The sequence below is a fragment of the Mobula hypostoma genome, chromosome 7, assembly GCF_963921235.1.
Source record: "Mobula hypostoma chromosome 7, sMobHyp1.1, whole genome shotgun sequence".
In the NCBI taxonomy this organism is placed as follows: Eukaryota; Metazoa; Chordata; class Chondrichthyes; order Myliobatiformes; family Myliobatidae; genus Mobula; species Mobula hypostoma.
This window is the reverse complement of record NC_086103.1, coordinates 27,401,143-27,426,059: the sequence shown is the minus strand read 5'-3', so window position 1 is coordinate 27,426,059 and position 24,917 is coordinate 27,401,143. Positions and strand designations below refer to the sequence as shown.

Here is a 24,917-nt window from a genome sequence, read left to right as displayed (position 1 = left end):
GAGCTTTATGTATTGAAAAGTGGGGTGGAGGGGGGGCAACATTTCTCAGATGTGAATGGTTGAGAAAAATCCAACTAGACTGGCACTAAATCAAAGCTCTCAGTGTGGCATCAACAGGCAACTGCAGCCCAAATGGTGGCACTAATAAGAGGCTGTCACAGCTGCTTTAATGCTCATCAGAAGCTGTTTGAGAAGGGAATAGTTAAGCAGATCAAATACTTGGCAAAAATCTGCTTGGGATGCTAAAAAGTTCAAATGCACCCGCACAAGCACCATTGCACCGGTGGAAGTAGCTGTAATCACCATGGCAAAGAGTACATATTGACTTTGCTGGGCCATTCATGGACTTCATGTTTCTGATTGCCGTGGATGCTCATCTGAAGAGACCAGAGGTTACACCAATGAAGTCAACCATCTCAGCAAAGACTGTCTTCTCTCTGAGGACTATCTTCACCAGTAACAACTTAACAGAACAAATTGTGAGTGACAACGGACCAGAATACATATCAGAAGAATTCACACTGTTCATGAAGAAAAATGGCATTAGACATTTCAAGTCAGCTCCTCACCACCCAGTAATGGATGGGTTAGCTAAGCATCCAGAGGATTGGCCTCCACTGCCTTCTGAGGCACAGCATTCCACAGATCCACATCTCTTTGGGTGAAAAAGTTTTTCGTCAACTCCATTCTAAATGGCCTACCCCTTATTCTTCAACTGTGGCCTCTGGATCTGGACTCCCCCAACATTGGGAACATGTTTCCTGCCTCTAGCGTGTCCAATCCCTTAATAATCTTATATGTTTCAATCAGATCCCCCCTCATCCTTCTAAATTCTAAAGTATACAAGCCCAGACGCTCCAATCTTTCAACATGTGACAGTCCCGTCATCCCGGGAATTAACCTCGTGAACATACACTGCACTGCCTCAATAGCTAGAATGTCCTTCCTCAAATTTGGAGACCAAAGCTGTACACAATGTTCTAGGTGTGGTCTCACCAGGGCCCTGTAAAACTGCAGAAGGACCTCTTTGCTCCTATACTCAACTCCCCTTATTATGAAGGCCAACATGCCATTAGCTTTCTGCACTGCCTGCTGTACCTGTATGCTTACTTTCAGTGACTGATGAACAAGAACACTTAAATCTCGTTGTACTTCCCCTTTCCCTAACTTGACACCATTCAGATAGTAATCTGCCTTCCTGTTCTTGCCACCAAAGTGGATAGCCTTACATTTATCCATATTAAACTGCATCTACCATGCATCTGCCCACTCACCCAACCTGTCCAAGTCACCCTGCATTCTCATAACATCCTCCTCACATTTCACACCGCCACTCAGCTTTGGGTCATCTGCAAATTTGCTAATGTTACTTTTATCCCCTTCATCTAAATCGTTAATGTATATTGTAAACAGCTGCTGTCCCAGCACCGAGCCTTGCGGTACCCCACTAGTCACTGCCTGCCATTCTGAAAGGGACATGTTAATCCCTACTCTTAGTTTCCTGTCTGCCAACCAATTTTCTATCCATGTCAGTACCCTACCCCCCAATACCATGTGCTCCAATTTTGCCCACTAATCTCCTATGTGGGACCTTATCAAAGGCTTTCTGAAAGTCCAGGTACACTGCATCCACTGGCTCTCCCTTGTCCATTTTCATAGTTACATCCTTAAAAAATTCCAGAAGATTAGTCAAACATGATTTCCCCTTCATAAATCCATGTTGACTTGGACCGATCCTGTTACTGCTATCCAAATGTGCTGCTATTTCATCTTTTATAATTGACTCCAGCATCTTCCCCACCACTGCTGTCAGGCTAACTGGTCTATAATTCCCTGTTTTCTCTCTCCCTCATTTCTTAAAAAGTGGGATAAAATTAGTTAACCTCCAATCCACAGGAACTGATCCAGAATCTATAGAACATTGGAAAATGATTACCAATGCATCCACGATTTCTAGAGCCACCTCCTTAAGTACCCTGGGATGCAGAATATCAGGCCATGGGGATTTAACAGCTTTCAGTCCCATCAGTCTATCCAACAGCATTTTCTGCCTAATATGAATTTCCTTCAGTTCCTCCATTACCCTAGGTCCTCTGGCCACTATTACAACATGACATGGGAAACCAAGAACGGTGCCTGTGAGGGTGCATTTTAGATAAGACACCTACCAAACCCAATGCCGGTCAACAGGTCCAGAGGCGTGACAAGAATGATACCGTTGACAAGACACCCGCCAAAGCTGATGCCACTCCACAGATCCAGAAGTGCTATTCTGAAAGAAACGGAGCACCACTTAAAAGACTGAACCTTTAGAACTATTAAGTTGGTTATGGACTTTTATTCTGAAAGCATGTTTATTTGGAGTATGGGTTTATGAAAGGGAAATTTAATGTTTTCTACATATACAGTTTTATGTTGTATCAATCTATAGGGGGAGGAAAAGTAATGTGTGGATGTATTTCTTTAGAGAAATGACCCCCACTTCGCATTACATATTGATCTGCTGTCTGCACAGGTGCTGATGTCGATGCATGTGCATAGTTTTTTCTCTGTCCCTCTCGCTGCAATGTGAATACACCAGTTCAAGCCATCTCTCACGTGCATGCCTTTATTTAATCGATACGTAGTTGTGTACAGACACAGCAGGTCTTATTCTTGTGCACTTCCCAATCATCAATACCATGACAAAAATGCCTTTTAATATAAAAACATTGCAGAGCAATTTCAAAGACTTGGTCATAATCTAGACATGCTTAAAATAAAACTTCAGCAGTGCAAATTATTTTTTATGATAAACAAAAAAATAAGGCTTTAACTGGGAAGGTTTACCAGATTTAATTCTGTTCATTGTTTTATCCCACCATGGATTTTCTCATTCTGCAAGTTTTCTGAAATACCACAGATGCTGAAAAGTGAAACATTGAAATGAAGATTCTGTGAACAATGGAGATGTGCAGGCAATATTTTCAAGGCAGACAATAAACAGTCTTCCATTTCTGAACTCCAACTCTGTCATTAAACATCACATAATATGAAGGCAACCAATAAAGCTGTTGCTGATCTTGAAAATATAACAAAGCATTTTAGGGTTGGACTGAAAATCCCAGCTGAGCAGCTCATCAGACAAGAGACCAGCCAATAGCCTTTCTGCAACCAGGTCAAGCCTATATTCAGATACAGTTTGACAAATGGCACACTTCACATGTGTCAGGTAACAACCATGTACAGAAACCGGAGCATCAAATCTTGACCTTTATTAGAATTACCATTGCCAAGCCTCCCATCATCAATGTTCTGTGCATTACCATTTCCCGATACATTTTGGACACATCCCTCACCATTGGGTGATACCTACAGAACCTGCTGTCTCAAGAAGGCAACATTTATCTTCGAGGACCCCCCACCATCCAGGCCATGCCACCTTTTTGCAACTACCATTCGGCAGGAGGTACAGAAGCCTGAAGTCCCACATGACAAGGCTCAGGAGCAATGCATTTCCTTCAACTATTTTGTCTTTGAACCAGCCGGCACAACTGTAATCACGACAGTTCGGCAACACATTGATCACTGAAATGAACTTCATTCTCGTATTTGTTTAATGTGTTCTTTCTTGTAAAGATTGTGCATAATTCATGTTTAATTGTTGTCTTCTAGTTAATGCTGTTTATGTGGTGATATGTGCCTGATGCTGCAGGGAAGTTATTGCACTTGAATCAGTCTTCTTGATTGGCACCCAGTCTGATACTGTGAATGCTCAATCCATCCAGCACTGATGCACCACGTACAACTGAATTGCAACTACACAGCTACAATACTCTGATAGCACCTTCCTAAATGTACAGCCCTTGCCTCTGGAGGAGCAAACATACTTCTTACAGTTTACTCTTTAAATTGCATACCACTGAGTTGGAAGAACACACACCAATGCTCATCGAGGAGTCAGCAGCAGAAACGGTGAACAGTTTCAAGTTTTTGGGTGTCAACAACTCTGAAGATTTATCCTGGGCCCAAAATATTGATACAATTACGAAGGAGACATGTCAGCTGCTATATATTTCATGAGGAGCTTAAGATGAATTGGTACGCCACTAATAATTCTGGCAAATTTCTACAGCTGTACTGTGGAGAGCATTCTGACTGGTTGCATCATCACCTAGTATGGAGGTGCCAATGGACAGGATTGGTAAAAGCTGTAGAGGGTTGTAAACTCTGCTGGCTCCATCATGGGTACCAGCCTTCCCACCATTAAGGATACCTTCAAAAGGCGATGCCTCGGGACGCCGGCATCCATCGTCCTTAGACACTCACCATCCAGGTCCTTAGTGATGGATGCTGCGTTCCAAAGGCATCAGCTTTTGAAGATGTCTTCATTGGTGGGACATCTCATTATTACCATCAGGGATGAGGTGCAGGAGTCTGAAGACACACACTCTAAATATTTTAGGAAGAGCTTGTTCCCTTCTCTGATCAGACTTCTGAATGGCCCATGAACCCATGAATACTACCCAACTATTTTGCTCTCTTGTTGTATACTTATATACATATTCTATTACAACTTACAGTATGTATATTTTATATATGTACTGTACAGCTGTCGCAAATATGTTAGTGATAATAAACCTAATCTGATTCAGTGAAATTCATTCCTTGTTGATGATTCAATTTTCTGAGATACTATTTTCAACAACAATATGGGAATACCATCACCACAAGGACACTGACACTTCAAGAATGTGGTACACAACCATTTTTTAGAAGACAAATATGTATAGTTAATAAATATCAGTATGCCAAAAAAGTGAGCATTTTTACTCCTTTACAACATCTAAATTAATAACAAAAACCTTATTTTTTGCATATCTATCATCACACCTCCTGCCATCATCAAGATTACTTTTGTTCTAATGTGGTAGATTTGCAGTTAATGGTATTGTTAATATACCATTATTTACTAGAGCACAATTCTGAGCTGTTATGAAATGAATTCATTGTAATTACTAAACCACAGGAAAAGATCAGTATGTGCAGAAATTGTAAACATCCTTCCAACTACATATTAAACGAGTAAGAAAATCCCAAAAATGAATACTGTGGGAGGCACTGGGTTTCACTGTGCAGGCCTAGATTAAATATTGGCTCAGACTCCCAAAGCTTAGTTCATACGGCTGTAACTTTAAATACATATGTTCGTTGCAGGCTTTTAGCAGTAAATTTGGTATAAACTTGAAGGTCTGAATACAGTCATTGTTTTGTGTAATGCCCTCATTCAGTCATAGCATGTATCAGAAGATGTTGAGACGATAGAGAAGCAACTATATCTTGCTTTGCTCCAATCATGTAATTCATTAGCATAAACTTTGTAAATCTGTGTAATCTAATCTTTCAAGTGTGAGCAAAAGTCTGTTGAGACCATTTTTTCAAGTTCTTCGCTACTGATAGTAAAGTAGATTCAACCCAGAAGTACAGACAGAATAAAACTGATTGGAAATTTGCCATCACTTATAAGGGCACATTGAGCACTTCATTCAGAAATAATTGTCGTAACCTTGTGGTGGGGTGAAGATGACTGAGCTTGGCTTGGGGTTTTACAGAAAAAAGATGATATTATAATCTTTTTCAGGGATGTTGCCAAAGAGATTCAGGTAAATACCTCCAAAGAAGGATATCTACCAAAATTGGGTTCCCAGACCCAGAATACGATATTTTCAGGCAGGTGACCTTTAAGTCAGTCTGAAGCAGGCTTCAGAAGTGCTCTGAAAAATAGGTTCTGCATGAGTGAACTGCAGATCGTATATACATCAACGAAAAATATCGAACTGTTCTCCAGAAATGTCTGTAGTTGAACATCACTATGTTCATCCAGTGGGCACAGAAATCTGAAAGTCATAGATTGTATATAAGAAAAGTTCACAATTGTTCATTTTATTGGATGTCTTGCTAAAATCGATCACATTGTACACCAAAATGTGCTACTATGCAATCCAATTTCTAGGCAAAAGCTTATTACCAATATTTTATTGAGCTGTAATCAATATAACGCATACATGTTCACTTTGTCATCCTAGAGCTCTGTTTCACAAACCTATTTTTTTGTGAACCAAACCACATTACCTTTGGAGTTCCTGTTTTATCCTTACTCATCTACAGTACATGCCATTATATATATGAATACTGTACTGTGCAAATGTCTTTGGCACATACAATATAATTAGCTAGGGTGCCTAAGATTTTTGCATATTACTGTAGTAATTTTACGTATTGCACTGTACTGCTGCTTTTGCAAAAAAAAAACCTAATTTTATGACACGTGAGTGATGATAAACCTGATTCTGATATGGGTCTCTATTGAGGATCTGAGAGTGGGAAGGGAGAAGAGAAAAGTGGATCATAGTTGGGAAAGGGTAGGGAGAGAGAAGCATCAGAGAGACATTCTGTAATGATCAATAAACCAGTTACTCGGAATCAAATGACCTTAACTGGTGTCTCAGAGCTGGGTGTGTCTGCACAAACTCCACTCCCCCACTCCCTATTTTGGCACTTTGTCTCCACCACTTGTCTCACACCCCTCCCATGGCACTCCACCTTCACCTTTCTCAACATCCTTTGCTCCTGCTAAATTTACAAACTTTTTCTCTGCTCCACATTAACAAATACAGTACAATGCAAAAGTCTTAGCTATGTATATGTGTCTTTTATATAATACTGTATATATGTCACAAAGTAACTTCAAAGTTAATCATATATAGCTTTACTTTTATTAAAGGAATCACCTGACGCTTTGAAATGAAGAAAGTGGTCACTGTTGATTTAATCATTTCGAGAATGGTTTCCTTGAGTAAGGTATTTATTGTTCCACACATTTCATATGGTTTGAATCAGAGATCAAATGAACAAAAGGAAGTAAATGTCTTCAACTTTCATTCTTGAATATTCTGAACTGTCAAATGCTACCATAGAGCTTTATCAACCATGTCTTTCTCCTTATATCCCAATGGACTGTAATCTATTTGGTATCAAGAGAAATACTTGAAATGAATCACGACAAGACTGGTGATATAGCTGGACCCCATGTGGAGTCCAGTGAAGGAGTTTTGATCGATGTGACATTCTGCCATTCAGTAAGTCTCACATATTCTCATTCACCAGTGCACATAATGACATCCAAAACTAACTTTAGTTTCAAAGGTTGACACTTAATCCAACAGTTTTGAAAAGACCCATCAGTTCCAGCTGGAAGGTTCCTGGGATCTCTTGGATTCTACTTACAACACACTGAAAACAGTAACCAATAACCTGAAGAACTTCGATAAATTATAACACACAAACCTGAAAAATTATGACAATTTAAAGTCACATATTACAATTGTATTATCATGTGATTCAACAGTAATATTTAAATCCGATAAGATCTGTTGATAAAGTCAGAAATAATATTGTATTTCCCCTACTTTCAGTTTCACCTGCTTTTGCCTTCTTACCATCTCAGCATTCCAATCAACTTATCAAAGCCAGTGGTCTGTGCACTAGGAAAATAAGTATATGACCCAGTGACACAGAATAAGCAGTTTCAGCCTTTATTCTCCACTGGGCAACAGATTTTAGCCAGAATAAAATCCTGGTTAAATTCACTCACCACAACACTGAATTGATCACTGAACACAAACTATGGACTTGCTTTCAAGGACTGTACAACTCACGTTCTCAGCATTTATTTGTTTATTTATTGACTTATTTAATTTTGTATTTGCACAGTTTGTCTTCTTTTGCACATTGGCTGCTTCTCAGTTTTTGTTTGCAAGTAATTTTTCATTGATTCTTTTGTATGTTTTTATTCTACTGTGGAGGCCTGGAGGAAAATAAACCTCAGGGTATGTTATTAAAGTTAAAGCCTATCCCGAGCCTTATAGGCTCATCAGGCGGGTGCTTATTAGACTAGATTAGATTGGATTCAACTTTATTGTCATTGTGTCCACTAGATACAAAGCCAATGAAATGCAGCTAGTATCTAACCAGAAGTGCAAAGAATAGTATTATTTACAAAATAAGTGTGAATAAAAAGTAAGTGCTACAGCACACAAATATAAAAGTACTGAGACCGTACCGTATGGGTGCAATACTCCTTAGCGCTGTGATGTGAGGTTCAGCAGTGTCACAGCCTCAGGGAAGAAGCTCTTCCTGTGCCTGCTGGTGCGGGAGCGGAGGCTCCTGTAGCGCCTACCGGATAGGAGGAGAGTAAAGTGTCCATGGTTAGGGTGAGATGCATTATTGATAATGCTTTTTGCCCTGCCCAGGCAGCATTTATGGTAGATGTTCTTAATGGTGGGCAATTGGGTGCCGATAATCCGCTGGGCAGTTTTCGCCACCCGCTGGAATGCTTTGCGGTCCGATACGGGACAATTGCCATACCACACTGAGATGCAGTTGGTGAGTATGCTCCCAATAGTACAGTGGTAATATTCCATCAGTATCCAGGGACAGAGGTGAGCTTTTTTGATGCTCTGCAGGAAATAAAGGCACTGTTGCGCCTTTTTGATCAGGATAGAGGAGTTCAGGGACCAGGTGAGATCCTCGGAAATGTGGACACCAAGGAATTTGAAGCTTTATACATGCTCCACTACTGCTCCGTTGGTGTAGATGGGGACATGAGTGTGGCTCCTAGCATGTCTGAAGTCCACAATAATCTCCTTGGTCTTCAGGGTGTTAAGGGCCAGGTTGTTGTCGACACACCACGCAGCCAGGTGCTGGACCTTGTCCCTGTAAGCCACCTCGTCATCCCCTCTGATGAGGCCAACCACTGTGGTGTCGTCTGCAAACTTGACTATGGAGTTAGAACTATGTACAGGGATGCAGTCATTGGTGAAAAGGGAGTACAGAAGAGGGCTCAGCACACAGACTTGAGGTACGCCAGTGTTCAGGGTGAGTGTGGAGGAGGAAAGGTTGTCTAACTTAACTGATTGGGGTCTGTTAGTCAGAAAGTCCAAGGTCCAATTGCAGAGCGATGAGCTGATACCAAGCTGGCGAAGTTTGGCGATCAGCTTGGTGGGGAGCACAGTATTGAATGCTAAACTAAAGTCAATGAACAGCATTCTGACGTAAGAGTTGGGACTGTCTAGATGGGTCAGGGCAGAGTGAAGTGCAGTGGAGATGGCATCCTCTGTTGACCTGTTGGTGCGACAGGCAAATTGATGGGGATCCAGGGTAGTGGGCAGTCAGGATTTCAGATGTGATAGAACCAGTCTCTCAAAGCACTTTGCAATGATGGGGGTGAGTGCAACTGGGTGGAAGTCATGCTGGTTTCCGTGGCATGAAGCGACTGAGAGTACAAGACTACTCCCCCCCCCGACCCCCTGGATAGGACGCCAGTTTATCGCGAGGTTAACCCCCAGCATTTTGCTGGTACCCATTTTCAGCTGGGTGGACTGGAGCAGTGTGTGGTTAAGTGTCTTGCTCAAGGAAACAACACGCTACCTTGGCTGGGGCTTGAACTCATGACTTTCAGATCACTAGTCCAACGCCTTAACCACTTGGTCACACGCCACACACCAGGGTAGGTTATGGTGACGTAAATAATAAATTCACTTTTGAATGTTAAACTTTAATTCCCTAAGATTTTCTTCATCTTCTTGTTGGAATCTTCACTTTGAGTCTGCCTTCAGCCCCACTGCTAGTCACAGATTTACAATGGCCCCAGAGTGTGGGTGAGAGCTGATTAGCAGACAATTCCAACCGCAGTCATTCCTAAAGCACCCTTCAAGACATAACAATAAATAATTAAATTGAAGATGATTTATTTCCACTTAGCTTTAGGAGCTCTGCAGTGGCTGAGGTAGGAACTATAATGGATAAGGTATAACCCTATGAACTTTTTTGTCGGTCCAGATGGTCAATAATCTGTCACACTCTTTTCAAGATAAAACAATCATCATTTGACCAATCTTCTTTCATTGTTCTCCACAAAATGTTCTCCATGGTATACCTGTAGAAATTTACTGTTCTAAATATCCTCAGGTTCCTAATGAAGAATAGCCACTGGCCTGCCTTTGCGATTACATCTATATGTTGAGCGGAGGATAGATCCTGTGAGATGCTGACACTCAGGAACTTGAAACTGCTCATCCTCTTCACTGTTGACTCCTCACTGAAGACTAGTGTGTGTTCTCCCGATTTCCTATTTATGAAGTCCACAATCAATTCCGTGGAGTGAATGTATATTAATGTTCAATTCCAAGGGAAGCTAGAAATCTCAGAGTATTACTCTTAATGGCCAATGAACCCACGTGTACAACCTCACTATTTTCTTTTCTATTTTTGCACAACTTATTTATTTTTTGTATTTCTTATTGTAATTTAGAGCCTTCTAAAATTATTATATATTGCAATGTACTACTATTGCAAACTAAGAAATTTCACAGTGTATGCTTGTGATATTAAACCTGACTCTCATTTCCTTCATTTTGATTGAGCACTGTTTTTCTGGTACGGTTTTCTGTTGTTTGGTGGTTTGCAGCAAAGGGAGTTCTGCCTTTTTACAAATCACTAGGATGCCGGTATTGTGGAGTGGGGTAAAATTGGGCAAATATCAGCCAGGAATTCCAGCAAAGGAAATCATCTCTTCCATCTCAATTCTGCTTCTGATGTAATAACAGTCACCCGAACAGAATGGAAAAGGATATCAGGACCAAGTTATGTTTATCTTGCTAAGATGTCCACGCAACCAACCCACCATTTCCTCCGTCACATCGACGCAGCAAAGCTCAGTGTTTTCAAAGCTGCAGTTTTTTAGTTTACATGTAAACGATGACATTCCAGCTTAAATGACACAAACCTATCAAATCTACATAAATGTGTCACAACATAGCAATTTTTAGATAGATCAACAAATGATATTACAGGATCACAGATGGCAAAGCTGCCAAAATGTGAGAAAAAAAACCCAATTAAGATCTTGAAAGGAAAGATGTATCAACAACAAATAAATAGTTACATTTAGATAGCATTTTTCACATCCACTGGCAATTCATAGAATTGTGATTTGTTGAGGTATATTTTATATATAAACAGTCAGGAGCTGAGTTGTAACGAGATACTTTTCATAACAGTGATATGGTGAAAATAAAAAGACAGCACCTCATTTGATGGTAACATGGCCTCATTGCTATACTGGAGAATCAAATAAAAGTTTGTGCTCAACCGTCTGGATCCCATGAAATACAGATTCAAGGATAAGACAACTGTCAACCGCACCAAAGCTTAGTCAGTTTATCAAGACAACAAACAGCCCCCGCAGATTAAGGTCGACTCCCAACAAACAACCTTTGATGAATACAGGATCAGCCAGGAACAAAACTCGGGAGAGCATCTGAGCTAGTTGATACCATTTCTATCAATGTGCACCTTTTAAATAAAAGTACACGAAACAGGTGAGTGTGGAAAAGGCACAGTGAAAGAAGGAAGAGACCTATATGTTATTGAACAAATGACCTACCAGTGTTTAGCTGATTATGAATTAATCAAAGTTGCTCCTGTCCCTAAAGGTGTCAGATTATAATATAATTATTAATCACATCCAGTTGCAGTTAAATATAAAATGTTGTAATAGGACTGTCATTCTGCAATGTGATAAATTAGAGAAAAAAAGAATAAATACTGAGAGGTTTTGTGAAATCAGTCTCTAAGCTACACACAATTGCTCCACAACTCTGGATAATGCATCATTTCTGTTTGTGAAAACATTTATAACATGTCATTTGCATCAACAATAAGCCTATAATGTAACTGATTACACAGAAGGATTGTAAGATGTTTTTATGATATTGCTGCTTTGTAATCAGGCCGAGGCATTTTGATTCAATCCAGTGTGAATTTCTATCCTTTTGTTTGCATATTAGACAGGATGTTTGAACTCTGTGGAGGAGAGCATACCTTTGTAGCTCAGAGCGCTTGGTAGTACGATGCTGCAGTCCCTCACAGCTCGGCTGTCATCAACATTTCTCACACTGTGATAACAAATTAGAATACAAGGGGATGTTATTAAAGAAGGTGATGCTTTGAAGGATCTGTCAATCTGTGCAACAAAGTGGGCACATCGAGTGATTTACTAGCTGCAGCTGAGCAGACGCATGCATTTTCTCTGCTGGGCTATCACTCACCAAAGTGAAAAAGAAGGAAAAGTAAAGGAAGACAACCTTCCTGCATTTTGTACCTGTTACCTGTACATTTGTAATTGTATCTATCACCACTTGGTAAAATGTAAGAGAATGTTCATTATCCAGTGGAGGTCTATGTGGAAAATCTGAAAATGCAAGTTAACAGAGACAGCTGACAGAGCAAGTGATAAAGGAATTCATACTGCTTATCCTCCCCTCTGTCAGTAACTCCTTTTTCTCATGATGGGTCGAGATACAATATCTCCACTGAACATCTGACAGAAGAATTAATGGCATGTAAATATGAACACATCACTCTGTTGTTCCAAAGCATATATTTCATGACTCATCCCTCTGGACTCATGAATTACAGCCCCATCACCACCCCCTCCAGCCAGCAGATACATAGTAAAGATCTCACTGTCTGTAATTCAAACAACTGATTGCCTTGATGGATGTGATGACATGCACACTGATGTAAAAGAAGCATCACCACAGGAGGGGGTAATGTTCTGTACCACTGCCTGTTACAGCTCTGCATTCCAAGCAAATCATTCCAGAGAAAGCAATCAGTAAAATGCACGCTCCACAGCTTCAGAGGTGTAAGACTTCCTTAACTGGATCAATACAAAGGAGATTACGCTGTCTATTATATAATAGCTTGTTAGAAGGCTTGTTATTCACTCCAAAGATTTTGTTCCTACATGGCAAGTTTTGCAGCAAGAACAAAATGGAAGTATTATTTTGAAAAGTTAGATTTTTTACAGACAGAAGTAATAGTTCCTCTTTATCCTCTTAAAATATAGAGGATGTCCATTGTCAGATGAGTGCCATGAAAGTACATGGATATCAGAACTTATGAGTGATCAGAGTTTTCCAGTTTGATGTGTCAGTGCAGGCCATTTCTGGAAGAGCAATTGACTGAAGAGTTTGTTAAAGCGAGATTCTATCCCTCTTAAAGAACATCGAGTTACTTCATTAGCTGAAAGTACTGAGATCTGTATTTCACAAAAGAAGGTTTCGCTCCTTTGAGCACTGTTTATTAGCCATGCTGCATTTATGGAAATTAATGTTTGTTGCGCCGTTTTAGTTTCCATCTTTAGCCAAAAATGAAAGTAAACAATTTTCATTGAGAATGAATGGGATCAATTATCTTGCGTTCAGGTAGTTCTGTACAGTGCTTCAAGCATTCTATTTATTCTGCATTACAGCACTTATAGTATTTTGTTTCAGTGTAAAAGAGGAGGCAATACTCTCTAGTCATTTATTTATGTTCAGTGAATTAATCTCATGTATCGAATCATAGCAATGTTGCTGTCCCACAGCAAAGACTAGTGTGAGATAAGGAAAATAAAACACAGACATGGTAAGAGCTGCAACACACATCAAAGTTGCCGGTGAACGCAGCAGGCCAGGCAGCATCTGTAGGAAGAGGTGCAGTCGACGTTTCAGGCCGAGACCCTTCGTCCTGACACGTCGACTGCACCTCTTCCTACAGATGCTGCCTGGCCTGCTGCGTTCACCGGCAACTTTGATGTGTGTTGCTTGAATTTCCAGCATCTGCAGAATTCCTGTTGTTTATGGTAAGAGCTGACCCATTTGGTAAAAAGCAGGATGATTTTTACCTCTAACCATTTTATTTATATTTAATTCCCATAACATTGTAAACAGGAACAATGTACTGCTGGCATGATGTTTATTGAAAGTAAAACACAAGTGGTTAGACTCTTTCTCGTTGGAGATGGCCTTTGTGACAGGAATGATATTTACCACTTATCAGCTTATGCCCAAATGTTACCTTGGTTTTGATGTATCCACAACTATGGGATAAGAAAATGAATTTTGCTTGCTTTCTTTGTCAAGCACCTGCATCACTAAGACACATTTTAACAGGATGCACCACCAGCCTCACTCAGGGGCGGTACACTTGGTGGCATAACCAAGTTCTCAGCTGGCATCAATCTTGGAACAAAGGCAAATCACCACAAATGCTCTCCCACAAACATCGGCAGGAAAAGTCCACATCACACGATTTGTACCAGCAGGCCAACCTCCAGAGCACCATATAACATCAAAAGATGTAAGCATTCTGTAGGTTGCTCGGGATTGGAAAATGGACGTGGGCTGGGAAAAAAAGCTTGTCTTTCCTCCAGATATTGCGGTTACAATGCTCCAGCCAGACATGGTCCTGTGGTCCACAACAGCCAAGCTGGCATATGTTGTGGAATTGACAGTACCATGGGAAAATGGTGTCGAAGAAGCTTATGGGAGGAAAAAGACCAAGCACTCTGAACTGGCAACTGAAGATGCCCAGAATGGCTGGAAGACCAAGATTCTCCCTGTAAAAGTGGAATGCAGGGGATTCTTTGCGACATCTACGACCAGTCTATTGAAGAAGATGGGGGTGAGGGGTCACTCACTTCAACAAGCAGTCTAGTCCTTGTCAAATGCAGCAGAAGAAAGCAGCAACTGAATTAGGATTAAAAGGAAAGACAACAACTGGGCTGCAAGATGAAGACAGGAGGGTATGGAACTGAGGCGGGTGTATCTGGGACACCAGGTAGCACCGTTGAGCCCTCTGGAGATGTCGTGAGCTTATCAATGAAACGTCAAAGAAGGAGGGTGCCCACTTGATGACCCTGATGATGTACCTACCCTCCCTCCTTGTCACCACTCCAAGCCCACTGCCAACGTGGAGAGTGCCGATTTACCAGAGGGATTGAAACATCAAGTCCTAGTAGCTCTACTTTGCAAGACTCCTTAAGGCTTGTGCTCCCTTATGAGACTAATCTCCTGAAAATGTTTTTTGATTGAAATTTGCCATCACTTGAATTTGTGAGTGAATTTGATGCATACACTACTAATTCATAGTAACGTTGAAATGATTCAAACAGGGACCCAAGTTTCAAATGGAACACCTTTGATCTGAGCCTGATTTAATGTCAATCACAGCTGAATTATTTGAAGATAACAGATCTGTTGAAATATGACTCTGCTCACCTGAGGGAATGAATTTTCATAAAAAATAAAACAGAATATCAATTGTTAAGTAGATGTGGCTTTGACTGTATTTACATACACTAGGATATTAAAGCTGATTCTGATTCTGATTCTGACATATAAAATAAAAAGAAATCAAGCATTGCCTTTCACTTGTCTGCAAAAAGCCTACAATCCCAGGACTAGTTTATCAAAATATATTATTCTGAGCTCTAAGGTCATATCTAGCAGTTTACCTAAAGCACTAAATGACCAGTGTCATCAAGGATATCATGAGCAGATCTGTATTTTGTGAGCAATTTGAGTTTTGATAGCATATAAAGTAGAAGCTGCGATAAACAGAAACAAATAAATAAATTGTAGATTGAAAACAAAAGCAGGCAGTAACTAGATATCTGAAATAAAATAGAAATATATTGACAATGTTCAGCAGGTTAGACAGTATCTGTGGAACAAGGAAGAAAGTTAATGCTAGAAGTCAATGATATTTTATTAACTGTTTCTTTTTCCATCTGTGCCAACTGACTGGCTAAGTGCTTCCAATATTTTCTGTTTATTCACAAATGAAATCTCAATCATGGACACATTTCTGTCCTGATTATTCCTGAGCTTTGAGATCTTTTTTACTGACAAAGTCATAGAGTCATATTGAAAATCAAAGCAAAGAAACAAGCCTTTTGGTCCATTAACTTTAAACTGCCTAGTCCTACTGACCTGCACCCAGGCCATGGCCCTCCATACCTCACCCATCCATGTACCTTCTCTTAAAATGTTGACATTGAAATTGCATCCATCACTTGTGCTCCACACTCTCACCACGCTCTTAGTGAAAGAAGATTCCCCTCATGTTCTCCTTAAACATTTCACCTTTCACCTTTAACCCATGATCTCTAGTTGTAGTTTCACCCAATCTCAGTGGAAAATGCCTGCATGCATTTACCTTATCTATATCCATCATAATTTTGTATACCTCCATCAAATCTCTCCTCAATTTTCTATGTTCCTGGGAATAAGGTTCTCACCTATTCAATTTTTCCTATAACTCAGATACTGCAGTCCTGGCAACATCCTTGTGAATTCTGTCTGTACTCTTTCAATTTTATTTACATATAATACATATATGTGGAGAATATGATACCCAAGAACTCCACACACTTTCATCTACTTCCAATCTTGAAACAGTTCAACCATCAAACATTGTCCATCACCAAATATTTCTTCTATCTTTTGCTCCTCCGGTCTCACATTATATTTCAAAATGATGAAGTATAAACATTTGAGTTTATCATGCAAAGCAATGAACAGCAACATTTCTGCTTTTTTATTGTCTTTGTCTCCTTGTAACCAATCTTATTCTAAATCATTCCCATATTTTAATGTTATATTTTTTTCATCAGCTTTAATTACCCAACACCTTCCCAATTATTTACTTGCCATTTTCAAGCTTTCTCACAGATACTGGGTCAGACTATAACCAGAGGTAATGGGTTTAAGGGTGAAATGTGAAAAGTTTAAGTGGGCAACTTGTTCACTCAGAGGGCCACGAGAGTGTGGAACCAGCTGCCAGCACAAGTGGTGCACGCAAGCTTGACTTCAATGTTTTAGAGAAGTTTGGATAGGTACATGGATGGTCACTGTATGGAGGCCTATGGCCCCAGTACAGGTCGATTGGTGTAGGCAGTTTAAATGGTTCGGCATGGATTAGATGGGTCAAAGGGACAGATGTTACTGTGCTGAACTCTTCAATGACTTTATAACATGTTCAAGAGGTTCACTTGCTGTTCAGACCCAACATCAGAAAGGGGAAGAAATGTAATCTAAATGACTTTGATCATAGAATGATTGTTGGTTTGAGTATCTCAGAAACTGCTGCTTTCCTGGGATTTTCATGCAAAATCGCCTCCAGAATTTACAGAGAATGATGCGAGAAACAACAAAGTAATCCAATAAGTGGCAGTTCTGTGGGCCTTATTAATGAGTGAGGGCAGAGGAGAATGGCCAGATTCGTTCAAATTGACAAGAAGGCAAGAGGAACACAAATTACCATATCTTACATCAATGATGTGCGGAAGAGCATCTCTGAATGCTCTTGAAGTGGATGGACTACAGCTGCAGAAGACCACACAGGGCTTCACTCCTGTGTCAAATAAAGTGACTACTGAAATAGGAGTAACAGATAAAATCTAAGAAGGATTAGATTAGATTAGATTATGAGGACACACAGTCCTCTTTTATTGTCATTCAGTAATGCATGCATTAAGAAATGATACAATGTTTTCCCAGAACGATATTACAGAAACACATGACAAACCAACTTAAAAACTGACAAAAACCACATAATTATAACATATAGTTACAACAGTGCAAAGCAATACGGTAATTTGATAAGAAGAACATGGGCAATGGTAAAAGTCTCAAAGTCTGTCGAAAGTCCCATCATCTCACGCAGATGGTGAACCTCCAGCACCGCAAACTTGCTGATGCAGCATCCTGGAAGCATCCGACCACAGTCTGACTCCGAGTCCGTCCGAAAACTCCAAGCCTCTGACCAGCTCTCCGACACCAAGCACTGAGCACTATCTCTGCCCAGCACTTCGACCCCAGCCCCAGCAACAGGCAATAGGCAAAGCTCAGGATTTAGGGCCTTCCCCTCCAGAGATTCTTGATCACACAGTAGGAGGACATGTTTTAACTACATTTTTCCACACATTCTACCTCATAAACAAATATAAGTAATGTTCTTCTCCAAAGCTGTACCTTTTTATTGATGAGGTATAAAGAACAAACCATACATTACAATGGTTCATTCCTAGCTTCTTTTAAATATACTACCATCAAATGTATATATCCATTATAAATTAAAAAAAAATATATATATATTTCTCATCTAAATGTGCTCTGCAATCAGCTTCCATTGAGTTTAGTTAAATCTTTGGAATACAAGTAATTAAATCTGCACTGACTTTTCAACATGGCCTCTCCTAAGTGTGGGTCATGATCACAGATTGTTCAAAAATTGAACATTGCTTAGATTGACTAAGTTCCTCAACTACTGAATGTCAGCTGGTGCCCAATGCTCTTACAAGCTAAATTGATGAAGTACTTAAATTGCTATGTAAACACAAACAACAAAGGAGATTGGAGATTGCTAATATCAAGCCAAACAAACTAGCTTTGCAAATAATGATAAGTTTCACACTCATCACTATTGAAAGTCAAATAATTAGATTGGTTTTCCAAATGTCAAAATAGCATTATTTACAGATCAGATTTACCAATCTGTGAAATGAGGGTAATGCAGGTGACTGGCACAAAAATCAATGCAGAAATGTTTTGTGTCCTTACTAGCCAGTCTAATATACATCACTGCAAACCAAGCAACAAAATTCTGTAAGGGTGAATCGGCTCCCAGAACCAAAGATCTTAAAGAAGAAAATGATGTAAAATGAGTGACCTTGAAACTTCATAGTCTTCATACTTCTCAAAAGTAGGAGCAACTCAATTGATCGACTGTATACTGAAGTTCATGGTCAAGTCAAGTCAAGTCATATTTATTGTCATTTAACTATAGATCTGTGGCTTTCAAGTCTGGTGACCCAGGACTGTACCAGAAAACCAGGTATGATTTGCAGAGGGCTGTTTCAAGGGTGAGGAGACTATTTTGAACGAGGTTGGAGGCAACATCTGATGTACAACAACTCCAGCAGGGGCTTGCAAGACGTTACTTCCTATGAAGTGAAACCCAATAGCATGAATGGGTTCACTACTAGATGAACTCAATGCCTTCTATGCCCGCTTTGAAAGGGAGAATATAACTACAGCTGTGAAGATCCCTGCAGCACTTAGTGTCTCTGTCAACTCTGTCTCAGAGGCTGATATTAGGCTGTCATTTAAGAAGGTTAACCCTCGCAAGGTGGAAGTTCCCAGTGGAGTACCTGGTAAGACTCTGAAAACTTGTGCCAACCAACTGGCGGGAATATTCAAGGACATTTTCAACCTCTCACTACTACGGGCAGAAGTTCCCACTTGCTTCAAAAAGACAACAATTATACCAGTGCCTAAGAAGAATAATGTGAGCTGTCTCAATGATTATCACCTCATAACACTCACATCTACAATGATGAAATGCTTTGAGAGGTTGGTCATGACTAGACTGAACACTTGCCTCAGCAAGGATCTAGGCCCACTGCAATTTGCCTATCACTACAATAGGTCATGGCAGATGCAATTTCAAAGGCTCTTCACACGGCCTTAGACCACCTGGACAACACAAACACCCATGTCAAGCTGCTGTTCATCGACTATAACTCAGCATTTAACACTATCATTCCCACAATCCTGACTGATAAGTTACAGAACCTGGGCTTCTGTACCTCCCCCTGCAAATGGATCCTCGACTTCCTAACTAGAAGACCACAATCTATCTCCTCCTCACTGACAATCAACTCTGGTGCACCTCAATGGTGTGTACTTAGCCTACTGCTCTACTCTCTCTATTTCATGACTTTGTGGCTAGGCATAGCCCAAATACCATCTATAAATTTGCTGATGATACAGCCATTGTTAGTAGAATCTCAGATGAGGATGAGAGGACATACAGGAGTGAGATTGGCCAACTAGTGGAGTGCTGTCGCAGCAACGACCTTGCACTCAATGTCAGTAAGACGAAACAGCTGATTGTGGACTTCAGGAAGGTAAGACGAAGGAACATGTACCAATCCTCATAGAGGGATCAGAAGTGGAGAGAGTGGAAAGAGTGAGCAGTTTCAAGTTTCTGAATGTCAAGATCTCGGAGGACTTAACCTGGTCCTAACATTTCGTTGCAGTTATATAGAAGGCAAAACAGCGTCTATACTTCATTAGGAGTTTGAAGAGATTTGTCATGTCAACAAATACACTCAAAGACTTCTATAGATGTACTGTGGAGAGCATTCTGATGGGCTGCATCACTGTCTGGTGCGGTGGGGGGTGGTGGTGGGGAGCTACTGCGCAGGACCAAAAGAAGCTGCAGAAGGTTGTAAATCTAGTCAGCTCCATCGTGGGTACTAGCCTATAAAGTACCCAGGACATCTTCAAGGAGCGATGTCTCAGAACAGCAGTGTCCATTATTAAGGACCTCCAGCACCCAGGGCACACCCTTTTCTCACTGTTACCATCAGGTAGGAGGTACAGAAGCCTGAAGGCACACACTCAGTGATTCAGGAACAGCTTCTTCCCCTTTGCCATCCAGTTCCTAAATGAACATTGAACCTGTGAACACTACCTCACTTTTTAAATATATATTATTTCTACTTTTTGCACGATTTTTAATGTACATATACTGTAATTGATTGACTTATTCATTTATTATTATTTTTCTTCTTCTTCTATATTATGTATTGCATTGAACTGCTGCTGCTAAGTTAACACATTTCACGATACATGCCAGTGATAATAAACCTGATTCTGATACAAGTATACCATGAAATGAGGCGTTTCTCTGAACCGGGGTGTAAAGCACTGTAGTACACACATAATGCACAGTAACATATGCAAGTAAGGTAGAAATCAACAGACGAATCACACAAAAATAACCAAACTAAAATGTATAAATATTGTAAATTGCAGAACAGATTAACCGGTAACACTTTGAATGTGATGGCGGCAGGGGGTTCAGAAGCTTAATGGTCTGAGGGAAGAAACTGCTTCCCAACCTGACCATTCTTGTTTTTATGCATTGGAGTGAGGTCTTATGCAATGGTGAGGTCATAGTAGCAGTTCAGATTCTGATGTACAGAAACACTAAAGTTATTCATCGAATGTTTACAGCAAATTTCAATATGCAAAAGTTACTTAATTTTAATTTTGTTAAAAATTAATTAACCACCCCACCCCAAAATGTCAGAAATAATTGAAAAGATTAAAGCGAAGGAAGTTAGAAAGGAAGTTTTTTCCCCTCATTATTTCCAGTTTGAGAATCCTCATTCACACAATTGAGGATTTAAGTACCACATTGGTGAAGACTGGGAATCCCCAGTCAAGCGAATGAGGGATCAGATCTTACACTAGTTAGGTCTGCCTAAGTCTAGAGCTTATTTACACAGGAGCTGCTGAACACTGGGAGTTCTCATCAGAAGGGTTGGCCACATCATTTGACCTCCTGTTTTTGTGTAGTTAAATCTTCACATTGTGCACAATAATAAGACCATAAGGTACAGGAGCAGAATTAGGCCATTTGGCCCATCGAGTCTACTCCACCATTTCATCATGGCTGATTCAAGTTTCCTCTCAGCTCCCATCTACTGCACTGAACGAAAAACTACATTTGCTGAAGTGAAAATACTTTCTGGGATTTCTTTGCAAGAAATTCTGACCAGAGATTGGCTGAACTTCCATGAGTGGGTTCCTTCACTGGAACAAGGTTTGATATGGAACAAGATCACCAGTAGAGAAACAGGCTTATGGAACAGCATTGAAATGTCAGCCTTAATTATATCTTCAAGTCCTTCCCAATGTTAATATGCAATCTGGAAAGTATGACAGTACCCATGTGTGTGAGTGAACATGACAAGTTCTCACAATGCACGGTAGCAGAGATATTGAACCTCCAGCTATAGATCGGTTCTTAATAATGAATTCGCAACTGGTTTAAGTGAATTCCTCTCTTATTTATTGTTTAAATAATGATGCCTGTCACAGAAGTGATATTGATATTTAATTTTAAACGCTTCAGCATATTGATTCAAACAACTAAAAACGCTTCACTATTTCAAGCAAGGAGCTATTTACCTGCCTTTCTTTTCTCATATCCATTGCAATGTAAGGAGGTGAAATGAATATACTTTCTCGTCTATGCATCAAAACAGCAATCAGCATGAAATATGCACTTGTCAGATGTTTCTCTGGTTTACCAGAATGCTAACCTGCAGTGAAAGGTGACTACTGCACAATTTGTGGAATCAAGTTTATTTGAAGATAATCTTACCAAGCATGGTTCAAAGGATCAAAAGTCAGTACACCACAGAACTGATGTCCATATAGCATGGGCCAATATTACGACCAATATTATTTGTTTGCCACTGCCATTTTGCAGTTTGTGGGAGCTTTCTGTGCAAAGATTTCCTTCTGGTCTATTGATATCACTATGTGCTTTCAGAAGAAAGTAATTTGCTGTAAAAGTCAGACATCCAGAGGCCGTGAAAGGCACAATATAAATGCAAATAAGTTGGGTACACCAGATGAAGAATATACACAAATTCGAGAACTTGTCAGAGTAATTCAATCACAAGAAGGGTAACAGCTGCCCTGAGTTTTAAAAAAAGTTGTTCAGCAACTCTCCCGTCTCTTGTATTCTTCATATGGATTTAAATTGATGTAATGAATGCTTAGAATGATCAAAGTTCTAAAGTCAAAGTAAATTTATTATTAAAGTACATATTTATATGTTACCATATACTGCCAGGAGATTCATTTCCTCGCAGGCCTTCACAGCAGATTAAAGAAATATTTTATAATCAATGAAAAACTACACAAAAAGACAGGCAACACAGATAAAAGTTGCTGGTGAACGCTTTGACACAAAGACAGATAAGTGAACCAAAGGAGATAATCTGTGGAAATACAAAAATTAAAAAAAAACAAATAAAAAATAATACTGAGAACATGAGTTATAGAGTTTTTGAAATGAGTCCATAGTGATCAATTCAGTGTTGAGGTGAGTGAAGTTATCCATGCTTATCCACACATATCTACGCGTGGAAGCGTATCCATGCTATATTTGAATTCACTTTCATTTTAATGATGTGGACATCATTAACAATACCAACATTTGTAGTCTATGACATTCAGACTGTGGAGCTGCACGGTTTTATTGCAGAGTGGTGTTTTGCAAGACCGCGTTTGGAGTGAATTAAACTCAATCACATTGCCATGGGTCGAGGATTACATTTAGGTCAGACCAAGCAAAGATGGCACAGTTCCTTCCATGAAGGATGCGCTGAGTTTTTGGTCGATACATCTGTGAATTTCCATTGATGCTAAAACTGGGACAAAAATAAATGATTTATAACAAATGGCAAAATTGTGATTACCCTAATTTTACAAACCAGTTTTCTATGTGCGGTGCTATTGAGAAGGGGAATTAACATTCTTCAAGTAATTTTTTGGAAGGGATTGTGAATTCAAACTGCAAAAATGGATAGTTATTATATCATCAACTATGTATGTTATACCATTATTATATCATGACTATACATTGTTGCAGGAACCAAGCCAAGTCTGACTAAGCCAGAACATTAAAAGGACCTTGTGAAATATTTTGTATGAAGATGTCTACATTAGGGACAGAATCCAGTCATTCAATTAGATTGGAATTAGAAACAAGAGAAAATCTGCAGTTGCTGAAAATCTAATCTACATGCACAAAATGCTGGAGGAACTCAGCAGGCCAGACAGCATCTATGAAAACTAGTAGCGTGGACATTTCGGGCCGAAACCCTTCGGCAAGACTAGAGAAAAAAAAGCTGAGGAGTAGATTTAAAAGGTGAGGGGAGGGGAGAGAGAACCACCAGGCGATAGGTGAAACCTGGAGGTGGGAGTATGAAGTAAAGAGCTGGGAAGTTGATTGGTGAAAGAGACAGAAGGCCACTGAAGAAAGAAACAGGAAGAAGGAACACCAGAGGGAGGCGATGGGTAAGCAAAGAGATAAGGTGAAAGAGAGCAAAAGGGATGGGAAATGGTGAAGGGGGTGGGGGTGGAAAGATCACTGGAAGTTTGAGAAATCGATGTTCATGCCATCAGGTAGGAGGCTACCTGAACGGAATATAAAGTGTTGCTCCTCCAACCTAAGTATGGCCTCATCACGGCAGAGTGGGAATGGGAAGTGAAATTTAAATGGGTGGCCACTGGGAGTTACAACTTGTTCTGGCGGACGGAGCGTAGATGCTCGGCGAAGCGGTCTCCCAATCTACATCGGGTTTTTTATCTTCTATATTGTTTAAATTAGTTTCCTGGTGATTTGGAGAACACAGTGTTGTAACTTATTATAATATTATAATTGCAGAGAATTCAAAGTCAATTAATTTCCTTTTTTTGTATCATTTTAGTAATTGTAAAATGTAGAAAAGCTTTCTGGAAACTTCTGAATGTACAAATATCGTCACCGAAACAAGATGGACGTCCACATCTGCGCCAGGTGCGCCGAGATGCAGCTCCTAAGAGACCGTGTTGGGGAACTGGAGCTGCAGCTTGGTGACCTTCGTCTGGTCAGGGAGAGTGAGGAGTTGACAGGGAGGAGTTACAGGCAGGAGGTCACACCCGGGCCACAGGAGGCAGAGAAGTGGGTCACCATTAGGAGGGGGAAGAAGAAGAGTCAGGTAATAGAGAGTACCACAGTGGCTGTGCCCCTTGACAATAAGTACTCCTGTTTGAGTACTGTTGGGGGGGCAGCTTACCTGAGGGAAGCAACAGTGGCCGTGTCTCCGGCACAGAGTCCGGCCCTGTAGCTCAGAAGCGTAGGGAAAGGAAGAGGAGGGCAGTAGTAATAGGGTACTCGATAGTTAGGGGGTCAGATAGGCGATTCTGTGGACACAGTCTGGAGACCCGGATGGTAGTTTGCCTCCCTGGTGCCAGGGTCCGGGATGTTCCTGATCACATCCAAGATATCCTGAAGTGGGAGGGAGAGGAGCCAGAGGTCATGGTACATATAGGTACTAATGACATAGGTAGGAAAAGGGAAGAGGTCCTGAAAGAAGAAAATAGGGAGTTAGGAAGGAAGTTCAGAAGAAGGACAGC

At 40.3% G+C, this 24,917-nt stretch overlaps 1 protein-coding gene across 1 annotated transcript in view; it reads right to left on the bottom strand.

The window, feature by feature from the left end:
* LOC134349198 (teneurin-2-like) overlaps positions 1-24,917 on the bottom strand; it is a 3,136,038-nt gene that overhangs the window by 1,655,246 nt on the left and 1,455,875 nt on the right. The gene's annotated exons all lie outside the window — the stretch shown is intronic.